At 37.2% G+C, this 14426-nt stretch overlaps 1 long non-coding RNA gene across 1 annotated transcript in view; it reads left to right on the top strand.

Moving 5' to 3' along the window:
• Positions 1 to 9536, top strand: part of LOC119088490 — a 94298-nt gene extending 84762 nt beyond the window's left edge. Inside the window, exon 6 of the long non-coding RNA XR_005092116.1 lies at positions 8526 to 9536. This is a non-coding gene — a long non-coding RNA (uncharacterized LOC119088490). The remainder of the gene's footprint in view (positions 1 to 8525) is intronic.
• The last annotated feature ends 4890 nt before the right edge of the window (positions 9537 to 14426 follow it).

Here is a 14426-nt window from a genome sequence, read left to right as displayed (position 1 = left end):
AACATCAAGTATCTCTAAGGCCCCATTGAATTGCTCCCATAAAGTGTTCTTAATGTGATATTTGTAGAGATGAATGAAAAGTACTGAGACAACTTAATGATGCTTTAAACATCATCCTGAAAAGCCTAACAATAAGAAGTAAGAGATGGAAAAGAGAGATCACATTAGGTTACTTGAATACATGATCAAGTCACTGAGAATTTCTGATGTCTTTACTATCTGCAAGTAGCCCAGCTTCTATCAAAGACATGACCCTCTATCCAGAGGCATGTCATCGTTAAGACTCCCTGGAAGTACTCATAGTATTTAGCTGTTTTTTTCTTCAATGTGTTTATGCTGTTTAATGATGTAACCTCCTATTGCATTTGGTTACATGCTCCATTTTATCTTATAAAAATATTCATGAAACTATCAATTCAATATTCAAAGGTATAAGGGAGAAAGAAGGAGAAGGAATGGAAAAGTATAACAGAAAAGCATGAAGAAGAGAAATAAAGTATTAAAGGCACTATTAGAAAATCAATTCAGGTAAAAATTGTAAATAAGTTTTTAATGTTATATACTTATCTTAGTTTTTAAGTTCAGTAAATTAAAAGTTGTTTTGAGAGTTATTTCAGTAAAAGGAAGCAAACAACATTGTAAAGTGTTTAAAATTAAAAATTTAAGAAAAATGTTATTTTTCAGTTTTTTAAAAATAGTTCACTAATAATCGGGCTTTTCTATTTTTGAAATGGGAAATTAACATGTGGCACTAAGAAACTTCGCATTCTTTAGGCTGAGAATAAATGAACTCAACAAAGAAGTAACAAAAAGGACAATGTGTGTCATGTTTCTTTTTTGCCCTCACCACCATAGTGTACAACTGATCTTACTGTTTTAATTCAATGTAATTTATTCAGCAGTTTCTTTCTGGTTTATTTCATTTGAATTAAGTTCTAGGTAACTTTTCATGATCAAAAATACCTCTCAAAAGAGTCTGTTTTTTAAAATTCTACCCATATGAATCAATTGCTTCTTAGATAAACACCAAGTCTAAAAATAAAAAAAAAAAAAAAATGGAGAAAAAAATTGCTCGATCAATGTATTCCTCAGAGAAGTTCACAGTGCCAAAACAGATTTTCCAAACAGGTATTTCAGACTTTTACAAATGAAACTTCAATAGCCTTTATTTCATTGAAGGCAGAAATCAATAAAATATGTTTAATCTGAAGGACAGTACTCTTTGATTTTGCTATTTCAAAAGATGTTGAAATTATGCAGGTGAAACAGTTTCATGCATCTTAAAAATATTTTCAGAAGAATCAGTGCTTTGGGATTATCTGGTTTTTTTATCAGAATATTTGGACTATTGACTAAAAATATTCATTTACATTTATCTTTCATCTATGTATCATTACACCATAACATACAGTGAAGCACCTGCTCCAGGCACCACACCTTTCTAGTTTAGAGCCACCTAAGGATTAGTTGAGACATGACAACCACAGGTTTTTTTTTTTTTTTTTACAATACAAAAAATCTAATCCTTGTGATGAATGTGTGCATTCCTTTAAAATGTTTATCCAATTATTTACCAATAAAATTAAATCATGTGGGGACATTTATAAGTCTTTCATTTGCTATGATTGTGCTATCTTGTTCTTCACAATATATGTTGTATAATAATTCAAAGGATCTGGATATGTGAACAATGAAATTATATGGGAGTTAAGTATCAGGTTTTTTAGTGAAAGGTACAGTTTATCTAACCACCACAAAATCCATCACAACATAATTGAATTACACACAAACTCACTGAAAAATAAAACCAGGGAAATAAACATAAGTGTTGCAATAAATTTCACTAAAATTTTCACAAATCCAAGGGTCAATGCATTTAAACAATAAGGAAACAATTATGGAAATGAGCAGAATTAATCAAGCATCATACCCAAGGTGAACACGAGATGTCTATACAAATATTATCTTGGATAACTTGCCAGTAAAATTCATATCCACCTGTTATTTTAAAGATCTGCAGAGTTTACATTATAGACTACTCTTCAGTTCATCTCATTCCTAGATCAGTGGCTTCTCTACTCAAATGTCATATCAGGTAGCAAGACAGTCATCAAAATCATTCAAAAATGTATTAACAGAAATGTAAGTTTATCTCACAGGAACCATCATGTAGAAAGCTCCAGTGTGGATATACAAACTCAGATAATACTCACAGAACCAGAGACACACTATTTCTTCATTCTAAAATCTTCAATATTTGATGATTTGCCCTGCTGTTTTCTGATCCCATGCGAGCAGCCATAACTAAAGGTACATTAACCTTTGATCATACTCAAAACACAGGCAAATGGAAATAAGCATTAGAAGTTGATGCTTCTAATAATACTTAAACTCTCAAAAAATGTTGTACTGAGCACATCGTAGTCACACAGGCACACTGGACATAAAGAAATCTGGAACTATGAGCACAGTGATTTTACTTTAACTAGGCAAAATAGATCACAGCATATTTTTTTGATCCAATATTTAGGGGCTAGGAGCAAGATTAGAGTTTTGTTGCCAAAAGGAGAGACTATCTGGAATGTTCCCAAAGCAAATATATTTCCTTAGAGAAAACATTCATTTTAGTATTTGATACTTATGTTTCCTTATATCCTTTAAACCAACATTTAACATGAGTCAAAATACTGCAATAGTTAAATTTTTTAGAACTTCGATATACTGTGTGAGAAATATCCTACAAAATCGTTGTGTAATACTCTCACAGATTTACCTTTGAGATAATAACAATGCAGGCTATAAGCATTTTATTAAAGAAAGTGAAGGTCATTTATCTCCACTCACAATTTTAGAGCTAATATGAGAATAATCATTACATGTTTCATATAAAATTATCAAAATAATTGAAATAACAGAGAGCATTTACACATAAATAAACTAAGGGTTAGAAGTGATTAGTAGCTCATGGAGTAGCTTAGTAGGTAAAAGCACATGTGGGCTATGGCGCACACTTGCCTGCACACAAACGCATGGAAACAAATGAAAGAGTCAAAAATGTAGTATTCTTTATAATGTTAATATATATTGTATTTATATTTTATCATGTTACTATAAGAAGGAAGAAGAAGAAAAAGGAGAGAGAGAGAGAGAGAGAGAGAGAGAGAGAGAGAGAGAGAGAGAGAGATAGCCATCTCTGGTTTTGCTATGAATTGTGGCTACTTACATAACATGACTGTGTGCGATTTTTCATATGGAAGTGTAAATCTGTATAACAGTGGTTGATGCCATAGATATATAATCTAGGCAAATTATGTGCTCTTCAGAAATGATAATAAGTGGTGCTCATAAGATACAATAAAAATTATCGGGCTTGATAACAAATCAATAGTAATAGGCCTATGCTTTTCAATAGGTATACAGGATCTAGCACAGTGGGTAAATACTTGGTTATATCCAAGGATATGTAGTATTGTAGAACTAAGTCCCATTATTTTTGAATATTAGATAGGGCATCCTTGTTATATAGTGGGATATGGGCTCATGATTAAAATGAATGTTGTCATGGAGACCAGTTATTGAACATTAGATGTGATTTAATGAATTGAGATACGAAAATCAAAATATTTGAGAAATAGAAGTATGGTTAGATTTTGTCAGAGAAGAGTTTCCAGATTATTGGGTTATCCAGATAGCTCTGTGCAGTTCATCTATAGTTATTATCACCTAAAATTATATGCTGTATTTGCATTCAGAACTTCATGTGCACAGATTTTATTGTTCTTTCTCTTGCCCTAGATCAATAGTTCTGATGAGGCCTTTGTGCTTTCATGCTGAGCCTTCCATAGTCATTTGTTACTGCGAATTTCTGAGCAGCTGAGTCTGGGAACGTTTCTGCTCCCTCTTTCACTCTAACATTCCTGTAGAGCAAGTGTTTAGCAAGGCTGGTTACCAGATGTTTCCACCCATGCAGTACATTCAGTATATAAGCATACTGTTTCCTTAATTCAATGTACTAGGTTAAGCCCTGATTTTTTTTCTTAAAATACATTTGACTGTTGAGTGTATATTTCAGGATTAGTGATCTTCTCCTTTAGCACTTGAGCTCTAGATAGTTCAGTGAAACCTATAAGGATATTGGCTTCCTAACTTTTAGCAGGAACTTGACATGACAAAGTTTGGTAATATATAGTACAGGGACTGTACTCTATGCTATTTTAATGAGGTGCATTTAAAGAACTTCAGTATGCCATGTCCCAATTCCTTTTCTGTTTTCCTGATGGGATGCTGTTATAATATATGAAAGCTGGCCGGGCGGTGGTGGCGCACGCCTTTAATCCCAGCACTCGGGAGGCAGAGGCAGGCAGATCTCTGTGAGTTCGAGGCCAGCCTGGGCTACCAAGTGAGTTCCAGGAAAGGCGCAAAGCTACACAGAGAAACCCTGTCTCGAAAAACCAAAAAAATATATATATATGAAATCTGGTATTAAAGTATTTTTTTATTTTTAATTGTAACCTTTTACATACTATATAATCTTATTGTGTCTTCTAGTAATATCAGGAGCTACTCCCATAAAGTCTCAACAACATAATCTTAAAATGATGACACCAGAGGATGTGCCACAGTGGACAGGAAATAGCCTATGAAGCCTCAGTCCTACTTGAAGAACTATAGTTAGCTGAGGAAAGGTGGGATTGGACTAGATGTCTTCCCCACAGAAGAGCAGCCCAAGTAGTTGTCCAGTGCCAAATGGTCAGCCTTGAAGACATACTTACAATAAACATTAAAAAGACTGAAAAGGTTATATTTAGGAATATACATTTATTGACATACATATATAAACATGAAATAACAGTTAATGAAAAAATAAAGACCATGAGTTTGAAGGAAGCAGGGAGAGTTAAATGGGGGGGGGGTTTGGAGCAAGGAAGGGGAAAGGAGAAATGTTGTAATTATACTATAATCTCAAATAAACCTTATGTTATACTAATGGTCACATTTCTTTTTTAAGTTCTCTAGGACATTTGTAGTTTTTCCTTGTAGTGTATACTTTGGAACCTGTAAAGTACCTCAATCCTTTCTTTCCTCTTTATATATAAACAAATAAGCACTTTCCTCAACAAATAAGTACCAGAGGACACACAATTTCAGTATTTGGGAAATGGAGTCAGGAGTGCTAAAAATCTAAGATCAGATGCAGCTACATAATGAATTCAAAGCCAACATGGTCCACACGAGAAACTATCTCAAAGAAAGAAAAAAAAAGGTGAAGAAAAGAAAATAGAAAAAAGAAATGTAAAACAAAAGAGATGAAAAAAATGTCTGTAAGTCCATGATCGCGGTGTCCTACTGCCAAATTAACTTCTCTGCAGCAAAGAGTATCCTCTGGTGACACTCAACAGAAAGTCAACACAAATTAGCCCAGATTCAATGTGAGCTTTATTGGTCCATGTATCCAGGAAGGACAAGGGTGAATCTGAGGTTGAGTGGAACCAGGAAATTGAATGTCTTCAGAATACTTTGTATGTCCGTCTCTTCTTGTATTCTTCCTAGATGGATTCACTTATATTTTAGTGCAGCAAGGCTAGTTGGGAGTTAGGCGGTTGACAATTCTGTATTTGTGCTGACAGTGTCATGGACTAGCAGGTAATACGTCCCAAACAGCTACTGTCTGCATCAAAGAGGAGAGTGAAAGAGGTGTTTTATTTTTCCCATGGTTGGAGTCTTCATTCTTTTATTGAGTCTTCTATTGTCTATGTTATGCAATATGAAATATTTTAAATAAAAATTAAGATATGGAGTAATGCTAGACAAAACAAACATCCACACATGTGCACAACATGTATGTGTAGAAGTGCCAGTTTATGGTTGTGTTTGTGGCCTCTGTAAGAGCTTCTCTAGAGATACCTCCTCTTACAAGTCTCATTTTGCTCTCTGAATAGTACTCCATTGTGTATATGTACCACATTTTATTTATCCATTCTTCAGTTGAAGGGAATCTAGGCTGTTTCCAGGTTCTGGCTATTACAAATAATGCTGTTATGAACATAGTTGAGCATGTGTCCTTGTGGTATGATTGAGCATTCCTTGGGGATATGCCCAAGAGTGGTGTAGCTGGGTCTTGAAGGAGGTTGATTCCCAATTTTCTAAGAAAGTGCCATATTGATTTCCAAAGTGTCTGTACAAGTTTGCATTCCCACCAACAGTATAGGAGTGTTCCCCTTGCTCCACATCCTCTCCGACATAAGCTGTCTTCAGTATTTTTGATGTTAGCCATTCTGATTCAGCAGAGAAAAACAATGACATCATGAGGTTTGCAGGCAAATGGATGGAACTAGAAAATATCATCCTGAGTGAGGTAACCAAGACTCAGAAAGACAAGAATGGTATGTACTCACTCATAAGTGGATACTAGATGTAAAGCAATGGATAACTAGACTGCAACTCATAACTACAGGGAGGCTACCTAATAAAGAGGACCCTAAGAAAGACACAGGGATCACCCAATGACAGAGAAATGGATGAGATCTACATGAGTAAGTTGGGGGTGAGAGGGTAATGGAGGGCAAGGGTGGGGGAAAGAGAGCTTAGAGGAGTCAGAGGTCCCAGCTGGATCAAGAACAGAGAGGGAGAACAAGAAAAGAGATACCATGATAAATGAAGACCCCATGGGAATAGGAAGAAGCAGAGTGCTAGAGAGGTCCCCAGAAATCCACAAAGATACCTCCACAATAGACTACTGGCAATGGTCTAGAGAGTGCCTGAGCTGACCTACTCCCATGACTGGATTGCCGAACACCCTAACTGTCATGACAGAACTTTCATCCAGTGACTGATGGAAGCAGATGCAGAGTTTTACAGCCAAGCCCCAGGTGGAGCTCCAGGAGTCCAGTTGGCGAGAGAGAGGAGGGATTATATGAGCAAGAGATATTGAGACCATGATTGGAAAAAGCACAGGGACAAATAGCCATAGCAGAAACACATGAATTGTGAACCAATAGCTGAGGAGCCCCCATGGAACTGGACCAGGCCCTCTAGATAAGTGAGATAGTTGATTAGCTTGAACTGTTTAGGAGGCCCCCAGGCAGTGGGACCAGGACCTGTCCTTGATGCATGAGCTGGCTTTTTGGATCTTAGGGCCTATGCTGAGACACTTTGCTCAGCCTTGGTGCAGGGAGGAGACTTGACCTACCTCAACTGAATCTACCAGGGTGAGCTGACTCCCCAGGGGAGACCTTGCCTTGGAGGAGGTGGGAATAGGGGGTATATTGAGGGGGAAGGCTGAGGGATGGGAGGAGAGTGGACAGGGGAATCTGTGGCTGATATGTAAAATTAAATTAATTATAAAATAAAAATATTTTAAAAAAGAAGATATCATGAGTTTACAACAACAAGAACAAAAACAAGTCTCATTTTGCACCTTATACTTTCTGAACTATGAGTGGTGTACAGGAGATTTAGTTTGCTTTTAGTAAAATGTAGCTTTTAAGAATACTGTCAATCTTTCCATGAACTTATATTTCCCATTTATTTTGGGTTTTTTGCTATTTCAATGCACAAGGAAATATGGTTTTTCCCTTCATTCTTACAGATACTTAAGTCAAGACACATTGTATGCTGAATTTTCTATTTGTAGAAGTACCACATGAAGCTCTGCACTGTTTACATGACATGATCCTAAGATCACTTAACTTGAACTGTGAAGTAACAGGGTTCCAGAGGTCAAATATCTTTAAGTGTTTCATCATTTTTCCTAAATTTGTTAGATATGAACATTGTAATTTGTTCCAACAAATTATAATCTTTTATAAATTTATTTTTTATTCATTTTACATACCAACCACAATTCCCCACATCCTCCTGCTCTCTCTACCTCCCCCAACCCACCCCCATGCACTCCTCAGAAAGAATAAGGCCTCCTATTTGGAGTCAATAAGGCCTGGCACATTCAGTTGAGGCCAAGCCGGATCCTCCCCACCAAAAAAATTATTTCAAATCCATAATATATATTTTTTCAAAGAAAGTAACATTGAAAATATCAATGAATAAAAGTATTTTCTCAATTTCCTCATTTTTCTATGATCAAAACACTAATTCATATTATATGCAAATTCTAAGGCTAAAACTGTTTCACCTTTTCTATGACTGAGTATTCCTCGACTCCCATAACATTCAACTTAAGAATTGGCTGTTGTAAGTTCGGTGCTTGTTTGCTTGTCTATACTGGCAGCCCAATTGCTTTTCTCTGCTACTTTATAATCAGGAAATAACTCGGAGAACGCATCTCCCAAACACTGCTCCTCTCATTTCTGTCATTTTCTTACTTAGAAGTTAAGTTAGCTTCTAGTAACTAGGAAGAGCTAGTGAATAATTATAGTATATGATTTTCTATCAAATATCCAGATTAGGACCTCCAACATAATGGATCATTATAAAGACCCTGACTTCAGAATTAGAATTTACTTGGTGTTACTTTGAAGAGATTCATCTCTCCAAATATATCCACAAACTTCTCTTGTGTTTTCCAGGTTAATAGTTCCTGTTGGTGCACAATACAACAAATCCCTTCTGCGATCTAAGTTTCCAAACTGGAAGTTCAAATGCTCTCTGCTTTCTGCTTAGCATCTCCTAAGCCTGAAATCAAGGTGAGTTAGGCAGCACTCCCATCTGAAGTGCAGATGCTCTTCAAAGCTCCAACAATGCTGGACTGACTCAATTTCAGCAAGACTCCTTGGAGGTCCCTGTATCCTCTCCTGCTGCCAAGAGAGAATGTTCCACCCTCACAGAAGCCTCTGTATTCTGTGCTTTATATCTTGAAACCAGCAGGAGAGACTGTGTCTTGCATCACATCCTGTTCAGATGTTAAGGACTCTTCCAAACAGAAGCAGCTGTGTCTCTTTTTGAGAACTATGTCCATGGAGAATAATGATTGTAACTTAAACAAACAAACAAACAAACAAACAAAAAAAACAATTATTTGGGGCTTTAGTTATATTTGCAAATTGCTTTCACAGCACCATCAGTAAGCATTTAGTGCCAACTGTGACAGGTATGTGAAACACAAATTGCTGAGAATCTTGGAAACTGTAACAAAATGCAGCCTATCACATCAGAGGAAGATTTCATTCACAACTTGCACTGATCCCCTGAATGAAGAGTGAATCCATGGTATTTCTATCTGCAGAATTTACCACTAACTGGATATAAATCTTAAACAAATGTATTAATACTTTACATGGTATACAAAAATATACAACAAATCTATATATACATGATCATAAGGCTAATTTATTGAATTCACTAATCCAAGGTTCAAATGAATTAATTTATTAATATTCCTGTGTCTAATACATGGTGATATAGAAATCTTTTCCTTATCTCTTTTTCTTTCTTGAGATCAGTGCTTAAAACTATATTACAACATTTTTAACATATGTGGATTGACCATAAACAGATCAAAATAGAGCCAGCAAGATGGTTCTGAATGTGATGATGCATACTTGTCACCAAGCCTGACAATCTGAGTTCAGTGCCCAGGTCTCACAAGCACGCACACAGCACACACATCTACACACACACACACACACACACACACAAAGACAGAGAGACAGACAGAGACAGAAAGACAATATATTATATAATATTTATAAATAAATATAATAAAAATGAAAAGAGTTTGGATTTGAATTGGAATTTGAATACATAAAATTTTTTATTGTGTTGTTCAACTCTATCAGAAATAATGCTTTAAATCCTGTATGGAGTGGATGGTTATTCATTATTTTAAGTTTATTTCTATCAGGGTGGATCATGTCCCATGTTTGAAAAATAAAGCTGGTTTCCAAAATTTCGATAAATATAATGACATATAATCCTTTGTACACTTTTACTTTGTATACTTATACAGTATACTTTTCCAACCAAATATGTTGGCATTTTTTCTAAACTACAGATTTTAATTTTGACACTCTATATGTATTATCTTTGAATTTTATAAGACAATAACTGTGACTGTCAGAAAGAAAATATTTTTGTATTCTTCCAATATAGCTATAATAATAATTTAATTAGCAATTTTAATTCAGTATTTTAATATGTTTAGGTATTTATTATGTAATGATAAAGTGCTATACATTTTGCATAGATGTTACATATTTATTGATTTTACAGTATTAAATCTTGCACTATGTCATTTTTTGAAAATTTTAACAGACACATCAGCAGTTTAAACCCAACAATTGTAATTCCAGTCTCTCAATTTCATCCTAATGGGTAGAGGCACATTGATCTTTAGATATTTCCCACTGACATCCCGCGGTCTTCTTCTTCCTTCTCTCTTCCCCCAACCCCTCCTCCTTCAGCACCTTCCCACCTCCTCTTTCCTTATAGTTGTTTAACTTTCCCTAAACTTTCATTTTCCTTCACCTGACTTGTGTTTTAGTAATGAGTAGTTGCCAGTAGTTTCCTGGGGAAAGACTCACAGCAGATAAATGTTTTGCGAATATTTAAGCAACAGTTTTTGGGCCCTAATATTGAATTCACAGATTAGCTTATAAGAATATTATAGAGGTTGGTTTGGAGGAGACTTGGACAAATTGTTAGGCAGATCAAGTTTCAATATGGCCCAGTATTGACTAATACTGTTGCATGGCTGTTAGTAATCACTCTTCTGCTGTTCTGTAATGCAAAAAGGGCAAATGTGGTAGGAAGAAATAAAAAAAAAATGTACAGTTTGGAGAGAAAAGGACACTGGCAATCTTACTAATACTGCCCAGGCTTTTTCTAGAAGAGAGGCTGGAATGATTAAGTATATGAACTGACGATATGATAACTCCATGTTATGATTAAATGGAATATTTTTATTGTAGATGAGAGAGAGAGAGAGAGAGAGAGAGAGAGAGAGAGAGAACAGCCAGAAGCATCTGGAGAGTCCAAAGCAAAGAGGTAAAATAGCAGAGTGTGAGGAGCCAAAGCAGAGAAGAAGCAGAGCTGAGACAGCAGGGTCATAAGTTGAATGAGAAGCTGTGACATGGGGAAGCCCATGAGCTGGAGAAGTTTAAGGTCGGGGAGGAGGTGAGAAGGGCAAGATGCTAGCGTGGACTCTGAAGTGTGTTTACATTTACAAGTTACACTTACAGGCACTTGTAATACTGAGGGAACCTGGAAGCCAGCTAATTTGTCCCTTCTGTCTTTTGGAATTTAGGGAAATGGCATTTCCTTTGGGCCTGACATTAATGAGATTGGCACTATTAAGGAGAAGCCTGATCTATATGTTGTGTACCCTAATACAATTTGCCTGAAGATCAGAGAATAGAACAAGTCACTAGATTAAACATAGAGGCCAGGCGGTTGTGGCACACACCTTTAACCCCAGCACTAAAAAGGAAGTGATATGGTGGGTGGAGAAAGGTATATAAGGTGTGAGAAGACAGGAACTAAAGCCTTTTTGTCTGAGGAACCCCCTTTTGACTAGAAGCCTCTCAACTAGAAAGCTTTTTCAGGCTGAGGAGTTGGTGAGATAAGAGGTGGTAGCTGTGGCTTGCTCTGCCTCTCTGATCTTTTAGCTTTCCCCCTGATATCTGGTTCTGGGTTTTTCATTAAGACCATTTAAGATTTATGTTACATCACCCTACTCAACTAAGCTTCCAACTTTTGAAAAAGAACATAAAGCATTTTCTGTGATTAGAGTGGACATACAATGAAAACCTGCTCTAACTGTGTTTCAAATGTCCCAGGGACAATGCCAAGCTCAAATCCAATTTTATTGTGTCCTTTACGTGATGCTAGGTTTAGAGTCACAAAGCATAAGGGAGTAAGGGGATCAGGGATTCCTCCTCCATGTTTTCAGAGAGATGCTGAGACCAGGCAATCCATGTCATGGTAATCCCATATGAAGGCCCTGAGAAGGCAAGAGGGCCTGAGAGAATATTATGTGAAGAAGTGGAAGTGAAGCCTGAGTTGTGTTAGAACCCCCAAGAAATGGAGAAGGCAGAATGGTGAATAACTTCCAAGGAGAGCTGCACATAGGAGTTGGAACCAGCCTAAGAAAGGGGTGTAAGTTCCCAGCAACCTACACCTTAAAGAAAAGAAGTCTAGGTCCATTCTCATGACAATACAGAATTTTGTGTGTGCTCTGATGAGTTCTGATATTCCTCTGGTCCAGTAAGTCCTCTCCATGACCCCGTTGTTACCTCCCTGAATGATAATGTATATCCTGTGCCATTATAAGATGGAGGTTCATAATTTGACTTTTAATTTTATAAGGCATTACAGCTCATAGATTGCCTTGAATCTCAGGAAAGACTTTAGACTTTTAAGCAATGTTGAGCTCATGAAAAAAATCTATAGACACCTTTAAAGTTGGGAATAAATGCATTTGTACTATATGGATGTGGTGGTTTGAATGAAAATGGCCTTCATAAGCTCATGGGGAGTGACATTTGAAACGATTAGGATGTGTAGTCTTCTCGGAGTAGATGCGGCCTTATTTGAGGAGGTGTCACCTTGTTGGAGAAAGTGTGGCACTGAGAGCGGTCTCCGAGGTTTCAGAAGCCCAACTCAGTCCCAGTGGCTCACTTGTTCTTCTTTCAGCCTGCCAATCCCAATGTAGAATTTCTGGCTCCTTCTCTAGTGCCTTGTCTGGCTGTGTGCCCCCATGCTTCCCAGTGTGATGACAATGAACTAAGCCTCTGAAACATAAGCCAGCCTCAACTCATACTTCATTTCTAAGAATTGCCTTGGTCATCATGTCTCTTCACAGCAACAGAAAACCTAACTAAGATAAGGGACAGAAGACTGTAGTGACGGTGGAGGGGGTGGCACGTGGTGACTGGTAGGAATGGATAGTGGAATGTAGTTGTTCAGATGAGAAATGAGAATTGGGCATGGAAGCACTTGGTTGTCTGTTTATGGCATTGTTTGTGAATGCTTAGGACATGTGACCTTGCTGCTGGGTAGGGCTTTGTAAAAACCTCTCCCTACTCCCAGCTTACTCTCCGCTGTGTGCTTCAGGTTTCACAGATGACTTCTCAGCATCCAATTTCTGTAGGCATGCCTAATGCTTGCTGTCACACTTCCTTGCTATCATTAGTCTTACCTCCCTAGAATCATAAGCCCAAATGAAGGCTTCCTTCTATAAGTGCTTAGATTGTGGTGTTTTATCACAGCAAGGAGGAAAGTAGCTAACAGAACTATATTTTATGCGAAGCATGTTTAAACAAAATGATGGTTTAAAATGTTCAAACTAAAGAGGAGCAAAAGAAATGAAAAAGCTACATGAAAAACTATTTCCAATGACTGTGAAATTTCATGACTGGAATCACACAAACACTATGAAACTGGTGGTTGTTAAGTACCCATCATTATATAGTTGTTTTTTTTTTTTTTTCTCAAGAAAATTGATGACTGACAACCTTGTTTCCATCTGGAAACATCTAACATCTGTGGTTGTAAACATCAAAACACAGCTGCTGCGTGTCTGAGTAAGCACTCCAATTTATTTATTTTTGACTTTAAAAAATCTTCAGTTTTCATCAAACATCACATTTGTTAAACAAAGTTCTTATAGCAGGAGAGAAACAATGAAGAGGAATCACTATGTCAAACAGTGAAAAACAATACTGTCATCCAAGAATTTTGTTACATGGGATACAATCTTACTTCAATTAAAAAATATTATGGTGTGACTGCTTGGCTTTTAAGAAATGACATAATTTCTCCCTATTCTTATGGTGCCTTCATTTATCATGGTATCTCTTTCCTTGTTCTCCCACTCTGTTCCTGATCCAGCTTGAACCTCCTGCTCCCCTAAGTTCTCATTCCCTCCATTACCTCCCTTTACCCCCAGTTTGCTCATGTAGATCTCATCCATTTCTCCATCGCTGGGTGATCCATGCATCTTTTCTAGGGTCCTCCTTACTAGCTAGCCTCCCTGGAGCTGTGGATTACAGTCTGGTTATCCTTTGCATTAGGGACTTTCCCAGGAATTCACAAGGATGACTCCACCATAACTATTGCAGTGCTCGAGAGGGTGCCTGAGCTGACCTACTCTGGTGAGTGGATGGTCTAACACCCTAACTGTCATGATCTCATCCAATGACTGATGGAAGAAGATGCAGAGATTCACAGCCAAACCCCAGGAGTCCAATCAATGAGAGAGAAGGAGGGATTATATGAGCAAGAGATTCGAGACCATGATTGGAAAAAGTACAGAGACAACTAGCCAAACTAGTAGAAACACATGAACTGTGAACCAATAGCTGAGGAACACCTATGGAATTGGACCACGCCCTCTTGATAAGGAAGATAGTCGATTAGCTTGAACTATTTAGGAGGCCCCCAGGCAGTGGGACCGGGACTTGTCCTTAGTGCATGAACCAGCTTTTTGGAGCTTAGTGCCTATGGTGAGACACTTTGTGAAGCATTGGTGC

Source organism: Peromyscus leucopus, chromosome 9, assembly GCF_004664715.2.
Source record: "Peromyscus leucopus breed LL Stock chromosome 9, UCI_PerLeu_2.1, whole genome shotgun sequence".
NCBI lineage: Eukaryota > Metazoa > Chordata > Mammalia > Rodentia > Cricetidae > Peromyscus > Peromyscus leucopus.
Note: the sequence above shows the minus strand (reverse complement) of the source record. Positions and strands in the feature narration are given on the sequence as shown.